This window comes from Sciurus carolinensis, chromosome 11, assembly GCF_902686445.1.
Source record: "Sciurus carolinensis chromosome 11, mSciCar1.2, whole genome shotgun sequence".
Lineage (NCBI taxonomy): Eukaryota > Metazoa > Chordata > Mammalia > Rodentia > Sciuridae > Sciurus > Sciurus carolinensis.
In genome coordinates, this window is record NC_062223.1 from 25,138,163 (window position 1) to 25,156,710 (window position 18,548).

Below are 18,548 nucleotides of genomic sequence, written 5' to 3' on the forward strand. Positions count from 1 at the left end.
GGGGGCAAGAATGGAGGAAGGAAGGATTGTATAGAGGGAAAAGAGGGGTGGGAAGGGTGGGGGCAATGGGAGAAATAACAGAATGAATCAAACAACATTACCCTATGTAAATTTATGATTACACAAATGGTATGCCTTTACTCCATGTACAAACAGAGAAACAACATGTATCCCATTTGTTTACAATAAAAGAAAGAAATATGAACGGTGTTGCATTTAAGGCTTCAGATGTGAAATCCAACCAAAGTCACATACTTTCTATGTCATAAATATTTTAATTTCAATGGAGTTCAATATATCTTTACTAATGGTTCATACACTGAAAGCGAATAAAGATGATCCTGTCACTAAAGTCAAACACTACTGTCTCTGTGACTTTTCCTTCATGTTGACATGACTATTGAGACAGGAATAATTCAAATCAGGAAAGTCAGTAAAATTTAATTCAATTATTTTATTATCAATGTATGATTATTAATGATAGTAGAAGAAAATTTACATAGATATCATTAATAAATGATAAATAAACTTAGTTCATTTAAAAACTAATTGCCTATTAAGGGTCACAAAATCTTCTACATATAAAATTCTAAATTTACTTTTAAATTGTACATGTCTAAGATCTATTGTGAATTAAACTTGTTCTGGCAGTGAGGCATAAAGGGGATCCTGTTTGTATGTTTTGTATATAATAGAAAAGCATCCAATACTTCCAGAACACTGTGTTGAAAAAGCTACTTTTCTTTCCCAATTTGCTGACATAACTTTGCTAAAATTAATCATATAAATTCAAATCTACTTCCAAGTTCAACTGACATCTTTTCATCATTTTCATGTATAAGAATATAGCATTTATGTAAGAAATGTAAACTCTCCAAATTTGCTCTTTTTTAGGCTGAAGAAGCTAATTTACTTCCTGTGCATTTCCATATAAATAGTATGATATGTTTTCAAAATTATACAAATTGCATCTTCAGATTTTATTGGAAATTATTTCAATCCAGAGATTAACTTGAGAATGTTCACAATGTTGAGTAGTCTAGATCATAAGTTCATCTGTTTCTATTCATTAACATAATCAGATTCTCTTAGCAAGGATTTCAGTTGGTAGTGTACGTGTCTTGCTCATATTTTGTAACCAACGGCTGGGGATGTAGTTTACTTGTAGGGCACTTTCCTAGCATGGGTAAAGCCCTGGATTCAATCTCCAGCACTACAAAAACAAACATATTTAGTAACCATCATCCTTAAGAATTTTACATTGGTGATGACATTTTAACTTGGTTACGGTAATCATTTTGCAATGTATTTGTAAGTCAAACCATCACAGACAACTTAAATAAGTACAATTTTTTAATTCATCTATCATATCTGAAAAAATCTAAAAAAAAATATGAATGCAATTTCTGGTTTTTAACTGCCAGTACAAACTACACAAATGATCTTTGTATGTTGATCTCATTCCTCAAATTCACATTAAAAACTCAAAGTCATATGTATTGAGAAAAACATACTGAAAATGTCTTTAATCACAATAAATTGATGGTCTATGTAGAAATTCTAAGAAATATACAGGAAAAATCGTATAAGTATCTGAGATTGATGAGTCAGTAGGAATTCAGGAAGCTCCTGTTTAGTTTTATCTTTGGAAGATTTTGTAAATGATAAGTATTATTTTTCACTTGTGTATGGTAGATTTCACCTTTAAAGCTTTCTAAAGAGAGGTTAAGAGGATGAAATTATGAGCTGGACAAAAATATAGAATCCCAAAATCTATGTGAGACCCTACATCCTTCTGTGCCATATTCAAGTGACAGTCCAAGTTACCTCTGTGAGTTTAAACTAGATTGTGGCTCATTGTACATCAGAAAAATCATAACTCCAAATAAAATAGTACTATTTCATAAACTTTAGCTGATGCAACCAACCAGGACACATTTAGCAAAGTCAAAATGCTCTGGAAAATCAGTGACAGAGGTACATTGAAAAGAATGACTATTTGAAATCAGGAATGCTTTGAGATATCAAGGATATGTGATCAAAACCACAGGACTCTCTGGGGTTTTAAAGAGTATATGAGAATAGCCTACAAGTGCACAAATAAAACTTCTCAATGGATATCTAGATAAAGAGAGTAAAGAAAAAAGTAAAGAATAAAGAGGCTATGGTAGAGGGAGGAAATCAAACAAAATTAAGTGCCTTTTGCTAGGTTTGGCCTCCAGTCCTCTGTAAGTCCCCAACCAGGACTTCTAAACTACTTCCAGGCTGGCATTTCTGACAGTTCTCAAGTAATATGTTTGTTAGTATTAATGGAGTTCAGGTAACTTTAGAAAATCATTTAATAAAATTTAGTAATGATTGATATTTAAATTACCAAGAAACTCCCATGTAATTGTATAGATTTTTTAAATTTCCCATTTGCAATAATAAATATTTGCTAAATAAGTATGCTTATTTTCATATGCATGACAAAACATTTTATGTTTGTCCCACATATTTAATACATTGATGTTTTTGTAGATAAACGGCATCATGAGGTTCCTAAAAAGTGAATGATAGGAAAAACACCAAGCAATGAAAAAGCTAAACAACAAATTTTTTGCAGTATAATCAAATAACATTTTCAAAATTTATTCAATAAAAGTCTGTGGACATTTGAGAAAAGCAAAAAAGTGATAATAAAGTGCTTTGGTTTGGTTTTTGTTTTCTTTTGTTGCATAGCAGTCTTGCTATTAGGATTTCATTGATATATTCTCAAAATCTGCAAGGACTGAATGCTATAAATACATGTACACAATCATCCCACAACACAAAATGCATTTCTACACACCATATTTCTGTACTGAAAAAAAAATTCCAAATGCTCTGTAAAAATAATACAATAAGGCAACTAAAATCAAGGTATGAATAAAGTAACTAGTCAGAACCAACTTTGTTTTAGAATGGACAGATTATTTCCTGAAGATATTCCAGAGTTTTGCACAGTTTGGTGAGGGGAAAAGTGAATAGTTACATGTATCATAAGTTCTAAGATTTGAAACGTGAATAAAGGCAATCCTTGGTGACTTTTCCTTCATGTTGACATGACTATTGAGACAGGAATAATCCAAATCAGGAAAGTCAGTGAATTTTATCTCAATTATTTTATTATTAATGTACAATTGTTAATGACAGAAGGAGATAATCTAGACCCTTAAGAACAGTACATATCAGTAAATAAAAAGAGAAAATACTACTTTAGGAACAATTCCATGCTTGTTTACTTACTCCTTAAATATCAGAGTCAATTTCTAGACAAAATATATAAATTCAAAGAAATGTTAAAATACAGCACATAATCTTCTGGTTCAATCAAATGATAAAGACAAAATTCATAAGAAAAAACTAGAGTGGAACATAGGATTATTTAATAGATAGCAAATGTACACACAATACCAATATAATAAGAGGGAAAAATATAACTGATATATAGGCAGGTCTTCAAAATTTTCCTGAAGAAGAGAGTGGCAGGTGGAGATTATCTCTAAGATGTGAACTCTCCAGCATAGGATCTGAGTCTCAAATGAGGGCAGACTGGGGACACGGTGGGAAGCAGCTCGAATGTCTCCCTGCTCATTCAGTTATCGATGTGACATCCGAGCCCATACCTTCTGCATGGCAATTTTCATCTCCATATTTCTGAGTGTGTAGATGAGAGGATTCAGCATGGGGGCGACCACAGTGTAAAACACGGAGATTTCCTTGTCCTTGTTCTCACTGCCGGCAGGGAGCACGTAGGTGTAAATGCAGGGCACAAAAAATAGAACAACTACTGTCACATGAGAGCTACAGGTTGAGAGAGCTTTGTGCCGCTACAGGTTGAGAGAGCTTTGCGACTCCCTGCAGAAGATCTTGTCCTAAGGTGATATAAAATCAGTAGATAAGAAGCTACTAGAACAAGAAAAATCACAACTACCACCATCCCTGAGTTGGCGATCACTAAGATGCTAACAACGTGAATGTCTTTGCAGACCAATTTCAAAAGAGGCTTCACGTCACAAATGTAGTGATCTATCTGATTAGGACCACAAAAAGGCAGCCTGAGCATCATGAGCAATAGGGCAATGGAGTGCCAAAAACCCATCCCCCAGGCCACCACGACCAGCAGGTTGCCCTTCCTCCGGTTCATGATGACCTTGTAGTGTAACGGCTTTACGATGGCCACAGAGCATCAAGAGCCATGGACACCAAGATGAATATTTCCACACCTGCCAGCAAGTGGGCCGTGAAGAGCTGGGTCATGCAGCTGTTATAGGAAATGGTTTTCCTGGCTGCCGCCAAGTCCCTGATTAGCTGGGGAACCACGGTGGAGGTGTAGCGCAGGTCCATGAGGGAAAGGTGGCCCAGAAAGTAGTACATGGGCTGCTCAATGAGGGGACTGCAGGTGATGGTGAGCAAAATGAGGACGTTCCCCACTAAGACCGCCAGGTAACAAAGGAGGAAGAGGACAAAGAAGAGCAGTTCTATCTCCTTATTTGCCCAAAGTCCCATGAAAACAAATTCCATGACATTTTTCTGATGCCTCATGAAGTCAACTGGAATCCACGGTGCAGAGCAGAAACTTAATTCATCTGAAATGAGACAGAACATTGTATACCTTAATAGCCACTTTTCTGTTTTGGAAACTTTTATAAATTATAAAGCTATGTAGAAGAAACCGAGGTTTTATAGGTTTAATCTTTCAAATCTTTTTAGGTATAAATAATCATTACATTTATAATAATATTTAGTGAAAGCATGCTTTATACTTCAGACTTTTATAAACATTTTAAATGCATTTAACTCTCATAAAAACCCAGGAAGAAAGGTTCTGCTGTTCATTCTACACATGAAGTCATAGAGGAATAAAAGGGGTCAGTTAATTACACAACTCATTAAATTATTAAAAAGCAGACTAAAGATATGAACCTGGATCTGTTGCCAGATTCCACACCTCTAAGAGGCCTGCAACATTTTCCACAGATCAAATGGAACTGCAACTGAATACCATCCCTGTAATAAAAGTGAGGGGATCTTTCATTGTCTCTGTTATTTTTTTAACTCTATCATATTGAAGAAGACTTCTCCTTCTATATGTTACATATAATTTACCTATGAAATTTTATCTCACTACTAATTCCTAAATCCAGTGGAATTAATATTAATTTTTTTAAAGGTGCAAGACTCTTAATCATAGTAGAAAAATAGCCTGATAATAGTTTCCGTGCCTCTCCATGGTATGTTGGGTCCAAGTTCACGACATGGAGAGGCTGGAAATAAAGAACCGTGGGCATCAATGCTGACCATCTAAGTAGAGGAGCACAGTGTATTACTATATGCAAACTTTACCTTTTCCCTAAGATTTCTGAAGGCACATTTTAGAGGTTACTGCTAATGCACTAGAAACTGTAGGGATCTTGTAGTCTTCGGATGACAGTTTGAAGGACCTCATGCAACCTGCTTATTTAATCACACCTTCAGGCTGTGCAGCAATTCTGCTACTTTGCATCTGGGAACAGACAGCAAATACATTGAAATTTTCACCTTTAACCAGGATCTCAATGTCCCTGTCAGCCAACAAACCATTTTTTGTTTCAGGCTCTGTATTCTTTCAGCGGAATAAGTGAGAGACCATTATGTTTTCATGGGCAGTCCCTCCACAAAGGAGCATGGAGTAAGTGCCCTCTCAGATGCTCTGCTAACTTCTTTGTTGTTGGCACTGAGCAAATCATCCTCTCTGAGCCTCCTTCTGCTGGTAAGCAGAAATGATGCTACTCAATCTTCTTGCTGTATGCTGAAAGCAAGAAAAAGGAGTTCATGTAATAATATATGATACAACTTCCCGAGTCCACAGAATAGCCCTGCCCTCTGAAATCTTTTGCAGAGGAGCAAACTCTTGTAAAAGGAAGTGAATATCAATATTTTCTCTTGATGTTTCCAGCTATTGGATTTGTATCTGCCAAAAGGAGAAATGTTGAAGTACACATTTTAAACACACATTAAGCACATGGAAAAACGTGAGTGTTGCTGTGCTCATTTCAGATTCCAATTTTGTAGGAAAATTGAAAAACAAAGGAATTTCTGGATAATTTCTCATTAAAATTATGGTACAGAACTGTAGAAAACTAGAGTGTTAAAATCATAGAAAGTACAAATCTTCCTTCAAAATATTACCTTGATTTTGACAAAAGCACCAGTATTAAACATTGATCCAGGACTGTCCTAGTTACAATGATTGAATATCAGTTAGGATACTACAGAACTATAGGGGCAAAGATGCTTCAAAGGAGTTCCCAGAGCCTTTTCTAGGAACCCTCTGAAAAAGCCACCTCATGTTGAAATATCCCAGGTCCCATCCTGTTCATAAATCACTTCTGTTCTTACAATACTGAAATTCTCAATGTCTATGTCTCCGTCTCTATGAAATTCTCTCTCTCCCTCTCTCTCTCTCTCTCTCTCTCTCTCTCTCTCTCTCTCTCTCTCTCTCATAGAAATACAAGGGAGTAGGAGTGAAGAATTTTGAGTCCATTTGATCGCATACCATTCACTTAAAGTGCATTTTCCAAAAGTCTCTTCTTTACTATGCAAATTCTTTGAGAAAGTTTTCTGTGCAAAATTGTTTACAAAGTTATGTCAACTTCCCTTTGCCAAGAAAAAAGAGAAATCCATTTAAGTGTCAATCTTGAGAAATGGGTGCATGAGTGAGGTCCAGAGAATATGTTGATAGTATGAAACTTCATCAGAAACAATTTTATATGTTTTTCTGTTTAACTATTTATCATATTTTCAACAATGAAAAATTAAAATGGAAAGATGTAGGCATAATTATTTGATGCAAAATATTTATGTGGCATAATTATTAATATGTTATGGGCATGGTATTAAATATTTTTCATTCACTTATCTATTATATTTCCCCGTGGCCCAAAGAGATATATGTTATTGTATTGTTGTCCCTTTTTGCAAATAGGAATATTACAACCGAATTCAAATAGAAAAGTTTACATCTAATCTATATTTGAATGTTTCAAAATCTCATACTTTCAGAATAATTGTCATACACAAATTCAGTGGCTTAATAACTTTTTTCTCAAATGAATTCATTCTCAAATTACCATTTAGCTTTTCCTGAATGTCTGTTCTTAAAGAAAACTATCATGGGGCTGTGGATTTAGCTCAGTGGTAGAGCACTTTCCTCACAAGTGTGAGGCACTGGGTTCCATCCTCAGTACCACACAAAAATAAATAATCAAAATAAAGGCATAGTGTCCATCTACACCTAAAAATAAAAACAAAGAACTAACATTAAAAATACTTCAGAAAAACTTAAAATTAAAAATCAATATTTACTAAAATCAAATTTTATGTAAATAGGTGTCCAAAACTTCAAAGATTTTTCCCAGTTTAAGAAAAATATTTATGCTAATTGTGAATCATATTTCTCTAGAATGTCAAGGTTGTTCTTCAGACTGATTCTTCTTACCTTTCTCTGTACCATGAAACAACAAAATCAATATAGGAAGTAGCTATATCCCCTTTTGGGTCTTTAATGCACAAGAACCGTTTAGGACAGCATTACTGGGAATACTTTGAATTAAAAGACTTAGATGGACCAGAGGGAAAAAACTCCCATAGGCAATTTTTTTTTTTTTTTTGCAAGAAAAACATGAGTAGCTATATTTGTAAAAATAAAGCCAGTAACATAAAAGTGCTCATACAGATGACTTTAAGGCTTTCTTTTATTTCTCTTTAGGGTCTTGACATGACTGATTTGCATTAATTAAATGTGATTTCCCCCTTTCAACCAGAATAATGTCCTTAAAGTCCAAACTCACTGATGTTATGTAATATATATTTAATTTTGAATTCTAAATTCTTTATCTAATTATATCAATGAGCTATGAAACTATCATAAGGGCATTAATATTATCCTCATCAATATTATACTCAGAGTCATTGCCATTACATAAACATTTCAAACGAATTTCTCAACATTTAATTATGCCCTTTGGAAGTTTAGAACGCATGTTCACTCTTATGTGTTAATACATAGTAATATTTGACTACTGGTTATATATGTATAACACGTATTTTTGTACGATATATGGTAAATACTTTCCTTGTTTTCATTTGTTTCTCTTTTGCTTTTTCCTGTCTTTCTTTCCCCTTGAGTAAGAAAGGAAAAAAGTCAGTGACACTAAGGGAACAGGTTATATAAATCACATTCGTTAGTTCATAGCAGACCAACCTCATTGGTCTATGCAAGTCCTTCCACAGACATATTTTATTTTCCAATTTTTATATCACTGCTTTCACATCTCCTCATCTTTCTGAATAATCACTGTACTATAATTAGCACATCAAACTCTCAGTAACCCCAAGATATCACTTCTTCCTGGGGTGTTTCTTATAAGTTTACACATCTTGAAAATGATCGCTTACTATACTCTCCTTAAATTATAGCACTTTCACTATACAACCCTGACTGATATTTTTGTTTAATAATATAGCCTCATGATATATAGAATAATATTAGATAAACCCACCTGAGGAAACAAATGAATTCGCCTTCAAAGTGGAAGATTTCAATATTCCTATCTCCAAAACTGACGGGTAAAACTGGCACTAAGTAGAAAGAATATCAAAAATCTCAACAAAAATTTATAAATATATAAAAGTATATATAAAGTTATACAACTAACAAAGAATACATGTTCTTAGCATAGAATAATATTTACAAAAATTAAGTATTAAACCATGCTGTTGTTTGGATCTATAAATGTTTTTCCAAAGAGCTCATGTGTTACACACTGCAGGAATGTTAAGAAGTGAAATTATTAGATTATCAGAGCAATAAACTCAATTGTGGATTAATCCACATGGTGGATTAATAATTTGAATTGACATGACTGATTCTGAATTGAATCCTAGGTAGTAACACTAGGCAAATAGGGTGTGACTGGAGGCAATAGTCCAAGTATGGTCTTAGACTATATCTTGTCCCTGTTTTTTGCTATCACTCTCTTGTGCACTCTCTACCCTCAACTCTATTTCTCTCTCTGCTTCCCAGCTGAGCAACTTCTCTCCACAACATTTCCTCCATCACCTCAGACCCAGAAAAGTGAAGTCAGCTGACCATAGAATGAAATCTCTAAAACAGAGCTCAAAATAAACTTTTCCTCCTCTAAGTTTTTCTTTTTCAATTTGGCAGCTCAGACCCAAGAAACAGATTCAGGATCCTGGCAAGTAGAAGAAGATGCAAGATGCAGTTGGGATAGTTGACATGCTTTCTTCAAAGATGGCGATTGACCGTAACCAGTTCCCAGCCTCAGCTTGAGCCCCCAGTCAGTTCCATTTTTCCCCCTGAGCCCTTTCCACATGGCCTATTATATTCAGGCCCGACAAAGAAGGCACACTGACAACCAGTTTCATCAGTGAACACATGCTCACAAGAAGTGTTGATGACCTTGAGGGCACACATTGATTAGAGGGTTTGAGACCTTGACTATACCCTGAAAACTGCCCACCAGAAATCTCAATGAGGGAGCATGACTACAGCTGTTTTGGGCTTGCCCTACAAAGACAAAGAAACAAACCTCATAGTCAAAGTCATCTGATACTTGACAAAAATGCCCAAAATATATGCTGGTAAAATGATAGCCTTTTACACAAATGCTGTAGGAAAACTGAATATTCACATATAGAAGACTGTAACTAAATCCTTATCTCCCTGCCTGCACAAAAGTCAAACCAAATTGAATGAAAGACCTAGGAGTTAGATCAGAAACTTTAAAACTTGTATAAGAAAACATAGGGTTAACACTCCAACATATTGGTGCAGGCTGCAACTTTCTTAAAAAGACCTCAAAAACACAAGAAATAAAACCAGGAATTAATAAGTGGGACATTATCAAATTAGAAATTTCTGCAAAGCAAAGGAAAAAATTAAGAGCATGAAGACAGAACCTACAGAATGGTTGAAAAAGCTTTGCAGCTATTTCTCACTGAGGAGATTGGTATCCAGAATATAAAAAGGAGCTCAAAAAATTAACACCAAATAAACAACCCTATCATAATAAATGGAAAATAGAAGTAAAAACATTTCTCAAAGAAGAAATACATATGGCCTGCAAATGCAAGCAAAAATATTCAACATCCCTGGCAATCCTGACAATCAGGAAAATACAATTCAAAACTTCATTGAGATTTCATCTCCCTGCAGTCAGAATGGCAATGATTAAGAATACAAATAACAATAAATGTTAACAAAGGTATTTGAGAAAATCAAACATTCATACATTGTTGGTAGGACTACAAATTAATAGAACCATTTTTGAAAGCTGTATGGAGATTCCTCAAGAGACTGTGAATGGAATTACAATATAACTCAGCTATCCCACTACTTGGGATTCATTTCTAAAAAATCAGCATTCTATAGTAATACATTCATACCAATGTTCACAGAAGAACAATTTACAACCACCAAGTTATGGAACCAGCCCAGGTGCTAATCAACAATGAATGGATAAAGAAAATATGGTATAAACACACAATTGAGTTTTACTCAGCCATAGAGAAGAACAAAATTGTGGCATTTGCAGATAAGGGGATACAACTGGAGAATACGAGGCTTAGTGAAATAAGTCAGAGTCAGAAAGTCAAAGGTCTAGTGTTTTCACTCATATGTGCGAGATAGAGAAAAATAAAGTGAAAAAGTGGGGTTGGGATGACAGAGTATCCCATTTGTTTGCAATGGAAAACAAAAGAGTCAAAAAAAAAAAAGAAATTAGCTTTTGGGGGGGTAAAAAAAAAAGTATGTTTTTCTCAATATAAATGTATGGTGATTGAAGTGAGGATAATAAAAAAAAAATGTGTGTGTGTGTGTGTAAAAAAAAACAGAAGGGAGGTCAGTAGAGTATGGACTCAAAAGGAGTAAATTATATTACATGTATGCATGATTACTTCAATATCAACCATGGTATGTAACTATAATTCACTAATAAAAACATCAAAATGATGGTGTATCAAGAGCATACAGAGGGGCTGTGTGTGGTGGTTCACACCTCTAGTCCCAGAGACTCAGGAGGATTTCAAGTTCAAAGCTAGCCTCAACAACTTAGCAAAACCCTGAGCAACTTAGGAAAGACTCTGTCTCTAAATAAAACATAAAAAGTGCTGGGGATGTGGTTCAGTGGTCAAATGCACTTGAATTCAATCCCCAGTACCAAAAACAAAAAAAAACAAAAAACAAAAAAAAAAAAAAAAAAGAAAGAAAGAAAAAAGAAAAGAAAAGAAAAAAAATGTAAAAGAAACTGAAGAACATACAAAGGCTTTATACATCTCAAGAACAAGGAAAACATCTATAAACATTTGTCCAAATATGATTAAAATCACTAAAAACCATATAAAGTATTGTAAACATCATTAATTATTAAAGGAATGGAAATTAAAAATTACCACATATAAATTCATTTTTGCTGGATGCCAGTACTAAATAAAAAATTATTTAAAACAGATTTTTCAGGATGTGTAGTATTTGCAAGTCTTGTACTGTGGTGATGGGAATGTTAGATGGTGTACAGCTACAGGAAAAAATCTCTTCTGCTTCAAAAATACATCCTAAATAATTAAAAACAGGTGTTCAAGCAAATATGTTAAAATGCACATAGTTATATACACACTAACAAAAAAAAAAAAAGCAATTTGATCTCACCAGATAAATTTGCAACCAAACTGTGATTGGTTCACACAACAGCATATTATTCAGCCATGTAAAGGAATAAAGTGTTGGTATATGCTACAGTACCAATGATCCTTGAAAACATGCTAAGTGAAGGAACACAAAAATAATCATATAAGGTGTGATTTTATATGTGTATATATACATATATATATATATATAATAAATGTATACACATAGAAAGTGAATTAGTAGTTGTCAAAAGCTGAAGGGAGGGGAATTGGAAATTGAATTCTTATAAGACAATAATAGCTAGAAAACTAGAATAGTGAAGGCAGATAGGGCAGAAGACAGAGCAAGAGAGAAAAAATGGATAGGGGGAATGGAAAATTAATCATACAAAGAAGAAAAGACATAGCCAGGTGCAGTGGTACACATATATAATCCTAGTGACTAGGGAGGTTGATACAGAAGGACGACTAGTTTGAGGCCAGCCTCAGCAAACTAGTGAGTGGGACCTTGATTCAAAATGAAAATTAAGAATGACTGTGATATAGGTCAGTGCAAAATGTCCTCCCTGATAAAGTTAATACTCAGTACCAAAAAGAAAAAAATAATAAAGAAAGAATAAAATAAAATATAGTATTATAGATTTGTTCCATCCTTAGCATCAACTTTTGAGAGATAAAAAGCATGCAATATTTGTGTATCACTTATCTCACTTAACATAATGACTTCCAGTTCCACCCCTTTGGCTTCATATGATAGGACATCCATCTTTTTAATGTATGAATAACATTTCTATTGCAGATTTGTACTAATATTTATATACATTTATGTGTGGATGAGCATCTGGGCAGATTCCATTTCTTAGGTATTCTGAATAGTGTGGCATTAAGTGTGAGTGTTCAGCTATCTCTTCAATATGATCATGTTATTTCCTTTGAATATACCTCCAGAAAAGGGTTAGCAGAATAATAGAGTAGCTATTTTTACCTTTTGGGGAAACCTATATACTGTTCTCCATTATAGCTTTGTTCATGTAGATTCTCCCCAACATGATATGAGTTCCCTTTTCCCCACACCCTCATCATATTTGTTATTTTTCCACCATTTGAAAATGACAATTATAACTGGTATAAAATGATGTCTTTAAACAGAAGGAAACAAAATAGTAATGAAAAGTTCAATGAAACAATATTTCCTGAAAGGTAAATCAAATTGGCATACTTTTAGTTCAGTCAACTAAGAAAAAATAGCACGCAAATCAATAAAATCGGAAATGTAAAGGGAGCTCTTACAACTGATTACACAACAAAGTGAAGTATCATACAGAAAATGGCCAATTGTGTTGTATATAATGAGTACTTATACATCAACACTATGGTGTATAACCTAGAAGAAAAGAAGTAAAGTCCCAGAAATTTAGAACCTGCTAATATTGAAAAATGAAGAAATTGAAAACCTGAAAAGATAAGTACCAAGTAAAAAGATTTATGTAGTACTAAAAAACTTTCCAACAAAGAAAAGTTCAGGATAAATGACATCAAAGAGAATCCTACCAACTATCTAAAGAGGGACTAGTACCAACACTCCTAAAAAGGCTTCTATCAATTGTAGAGGAAAGAACATTCCCATACTCATCTTATAAGGCCAGCATCACCAAAGACTTAGGAAAACTACATGAAAACAAAATAACAACAATATCCCTGAGAAGATCGACACAGAAATCCTCCAAAAAAGACTGGTAATCAAGAATCAAAAGCACATTAAATGACCATGTATCCAGATGAAAAGGGTTTATCCCTGGTGTGCAAATGATGTACAAGTCAGTGATTGTTGCACACACCAACAGAATGAAAGCTAAAATAATGTGATCATCTTAATAAATATAAAAATATCATTCAAAAATTCAACTTCCTTTTATGATAAATTACTCAAATTATTTAAGTATAGAAGGAATATTCCTCAACATTCCATGTAATAAATCCTCTCTGACAAACCCTCAGCTAATACTGTCTTAAACTTAAAAAGCTATGTGTTTTTCTGTAAGAACAAGACCAAGGAGCAGCCCCTCTCTCACTACTTCTATGAAACAGAATCCTTGGAATTTAGGGGAAAAAGAAAGAAAGAAAGAAAACAAAAGATAGGCAAGAGAAGAAGGAAGAAATGGAATAGTTTCTGTTTGTAAAGGTCTTAATCATATATAGCTAGGAATCTCCTAAGATGTCATACAAAAAAAGTCTCTTAGAAATAATAAATGGGTTAGTTCAGTGAAGTTGCAAGACAAAAAATCATCAAAACAATGGGCTGTGTTTCTATGCAAAAATACCATGTACTATAGGAGCAAAAAGATTAAAAATCATGTGAATAAATTTAACCAGTTGATGAAAAGACCTGTGCTTTCAGAACTATAAGATATTCATGAGAGAAAATAAAGGTACAAAGCAACTAAAAGAAACCCTGTACTAAAGATTGAAAGAATAATGTTGTTGAAATGGCCATATTACCCAAAGCAATCCAGAATTTCAATGAAATCTTTATCAAAAGTCCAATGATGTTTGTGCAGAAGTAGAAAAAACAAATGCTGAAATTCATACAGAACTACAAAAGAGGTCAGAAAGCAAAAACAATTGTGAGAATTAAGAACAAACCTGAAGGCATAGCACTGCCTGATTTTGCAATATACTATAAATCTATGCCACTCAAACATTATGACGTTGTCATGAAAATATTCACAGAGCCCAAAGAAACAGAATAGAGAGAACAGGTATAACCATGCATATAACAGTCAGCCAATCTTTGACCAGGATATCAAGAATGTACAATACAGAAAGGATATTCCCTTTTAAATTGTTGGTGAAACTGGATTTTCATACATAAACATGAAAGTGGATCATGATCCTGGGTGGCAGGCCCAGATAGAGGTGGCTTATTGGAGCCGGGCAGGGCAGCTAGAGTCTTCCCAAGGTAGCCTTCCACACTCCGGCAGTGGGCTCCTCCCACAAGGCCAGCTGCACGGTGCAGGCCCACAGTGAGAGCATTTCAGAACAGAGTCAGTTCCAAATCGTGGAACCAGTAGGGGGCTAGGGGCAGTTTTCTTCAGATACGCTGCTTTATCAGATTCCTCCAAGACATCAGGCTACTGAAGGCTGGGAGGTGATACACTGGAAATCTACCGGGACACTATAAGCCAATAGCGGAAATCTGCAATATCTCAGGGTCCCACTGACAGCTGACCAATATCAGAAAACAAGGGAAGAAAATGTCCCAAACAATCCTAGATACTACATCAATAAAACCCAATGACAGCACAGCAGAAGAAATGTCAGAAAGGGAGTTCAGAATGTACATAATTAAAACGATCAGGGAAGCAAATGAGGAGATGAAAGAGCAAATGCAGGCATTGAAGGAGGAGATGAAAGAGCAAATGCAGGCATTAAATGATCGCACCAATCAACAGTTAAAAGACCAAACATGGGAAGCAAGAGATCATTTCAATAAAGAGTTAGAGATACTGAAAAAAAACCAAACTGAAATCCTTGAATTGAAGGAAACAATAAACCAAGTTAAAAACTTCATAGAAAGCATAACCAATAGGATAGAACACCTGGAAGACAGAACCTCAGACATTGAAGACAAATTATTTAATCTTGAAAGCAAAGTTGGCCAAACAGAAAAGATGGTAAGAAATCATGAACAGAATCTACAAGAATTATGGGATATCATGAAAAGGCCAAATTTAAGAATTATTGGGATTGAGGAAGGCTTAGAGAAACAAACCAAAGGAATGAACAATCTATTCAATGAAATAATATCAGAAAATTTTCCAAATCTGAAGAATGAAATGGAAAACCAAGTACAAGAGGCTTATAGAACCCCAAACATACAAAATTACAACAGACCCACACCAAGGCACATTATTATGAAAATACCTAACATACAAAATAAAGACAGAATTTTAAAGGCCGCGAGAGAAAAGAATCAAATTAATTCAGAGGGAAACCAATAAGAATATCAGCAGATTTTTTAATCCAGACCCTAAAAGCTAGAAGGGCCTGGAACAACATATACCAAGCCCTGAAAGAAAATGGATGCCAACCAAGAATCTTATACCCAGCAAAACTTACCTTCAAATTTGACAATGAAATAAGATCCTTCCATGATAAACAAAAGCTAAAGGAATTTACAAAAAGAAAGCCAGCATTACAGAACATTCTCAGCAAAATATTCCATGAGGAAGAGATGAAAAACAACGATGCAAATCAGCAACAGGAGGCGCTAGCCTAAAGGAATAGCCAAATAAAGGAGAAACCAAATCATGTCAAAAACAAATATGAGTCAATTGACTGGGAATACAAATCATATCACAATAATAACCGTGAAAGTTAATGGCCTGAATTCATCAATCAAAAGACACAGACTGGCAGATTGGATTAAAAAGAAAAATCCAACAATATGCTGCCTACAAGAGACTCATCTCATAGAAAGAGACACCCATAGACTAAAGGTGAAAGGATGGGGAAAAACATATCATGCACACGGACACAGCAAAAAAGCTGGAGTATCCATCCTCTTTTCAGATAATGTGGACTTCAAACCAAAACTAGTCAGAAGGGATAAAGAAGGACATTACATGCTGCTTAAGGGAAGCATAAATCAGCAAGACATAACAATCATAAATATCTATGCCCCGAACATTGGCTCATCCACGTACGTCAAACAAATCCTTCTGAATTCCAGAAATCAAATAAACCACAACACAATCATACTAGGCAATTTTAACACACCTCTCTCACCACTGGATAGATCGTCCAAACAAAAATTGAATAAAGAAACTATAGATCTCAACAACACAATCAACAATTTAGACTTAACAGACATATATAGAATATACCATCCAACAAAGAATGAATACACTTTCTTCTCAGCAGCACATGGATCCTTCTCTAAAATAGACCATATTTTATGCCACAAAGCTACTGTTAGCAAATACAAGAAGATAGAGTTACTACCTTGTAATCTATCAGATCATAATGGATTGAAATTAGAAATAAGTGAGAGAATAAAAAACAGAAACTTCTCCAATACCTGGAGACTAAATAATACACTATTATATGATGAATGGATAACAGAAGACAACAGGAGGGAAATAAAAAAATTCTTAGAAGTAAACGAGAACAAAGACACATCATATCAAAATCTCTGGGACACTATGAAAGCAGTACTTAGAGGAAGATTTATTTCATGGGGCGCATTCAAAAAAAGAAGTAGAAATCAACAAATAAACAACTTAACACTACAGCTCAAAGCACTAGAAAAAGAAGAGCAGACCAATACCAAAAGTAGTAGAAGACAGGAAATAGTTAAAATCAGAGCCGAAATCAACGAAATCAAAACAAAAGAAACAAGTGGAAAAATTAACAAAATAAATAGTTGGTTCTTTGAAAAAATAAATAAAATTGATAAACTCTTAGCCACACTAACAAAGAGAAAGAGGGAGAAAACTCAAATTACTAAAATTTGGAATGAACAAGGAACCATCACAACAGACACGAGTGAAATACAAAACATAATTAGATGCAATTTCGAAAATCTATACTCCAACAAAACAGAAAACCTCGAAGACATCAACAAAGTCCTAGAGACATATGAACTACCTAATCTGAACGAGGAGTACATACACAACTTAAATAAACCAATTTCAAGCAATGAAATAGAAGAGGTCATCAAAAGCCTACCAACAAAGAAAAGTCCAGGACCAGATGGGTTCTCAGCCGAGTTCTACAAAACCTTTAAAGAAGAGCTCATTCCAATACTTCTCAAACTATTCCATGAAATAGAAGAGGAGGGAACCCTCCCAAACTCGTTCTATGAAGCCAATATCACCCTGATACCTAAACCAGACAGAGACACATCGAGGAAAGAAAATTTCAGACCAATATACTTAATGAACATCGACGCAAAAATTCTCAACAAAATTTTAGCAAATCGCATCACGATCAAGTGGGTTTTATCCCAGGGATGCAAGGTTGGTTCAACATTTGGAAATCAATAAATGTCATTCACCATATCAACAGACTTAAAGTTAAGAATCACATGATTATTTCAATAGATGCAGAAAAAGCATTCGATAAAATACAGCATCCCTTCATGCTCAAAACACTAGAAAAAATTGGGATAGTGGGAACATTCCTAAACATTATAAAGGCAATCTACGCTAAGCCCATGGCTAATATCATTCTCAATGGTGAAAAACTGAAAGCGTTCCCCCTAAAAACTGGAACAAGGCAGGGATGCCCTCTTTCACTGCTTCTATTCAACATCGTCCTTGAGACTCTAGCAAGAGCAATCAGACAAACCAAAGAAATTAAAGGGATACGAATAGGAAAAGAAGAACTCAAACTATCCCTGTTCGCTGATGACATGATTATATATTTAGAGGAACCTGGAAATTCCACCAGAAAACTTTTAGAACTCATAAGTGAATTCAGTAAAGTAGCAGGTTACAAGATCAATGCTCATAAATCCAATGCATTTTTATACATAAGTGATGAATCTTCAGAAAGAGAAATTAGGAAAACTACCCCATTCACAATAGCATCGAAAAAAATAAAATACTTGGGAATCAATCTCACAAAAGAGGTGAAAGACCTCTACAATGAGAACTATAGAACACTAAAGAAAGAAATTAAAGAAAACCTTAGAAGATGGAAAGATCTCCCATGTTCCTTGATAGGCAGAATTAATATTGTCAAAATGGCTATACTACCTAAAGTGCTATACAGATTCAATGCAATTCCAATTAAAATCCCAATGATGGACCTTGCAGAAATAGAGCAAGCAATTA

At 34.5% G+C, this 18,548-nt stretch overlaps 1 pseudogene; it reads right to left on the reverse strand.

Moving 5' to 3' along the window:
• Window positions 1-3,620: 3,620 nt before the first annotated feature.
• LOC124959249 (olfactory receptor 4P4-like) lies at window positions 3,621-4,566 on the reverse strand (annotated as a pseudogene).
• Between the last annotated feature and the right edge of the window lie 13,982 nt (window positions 4,567-18,548).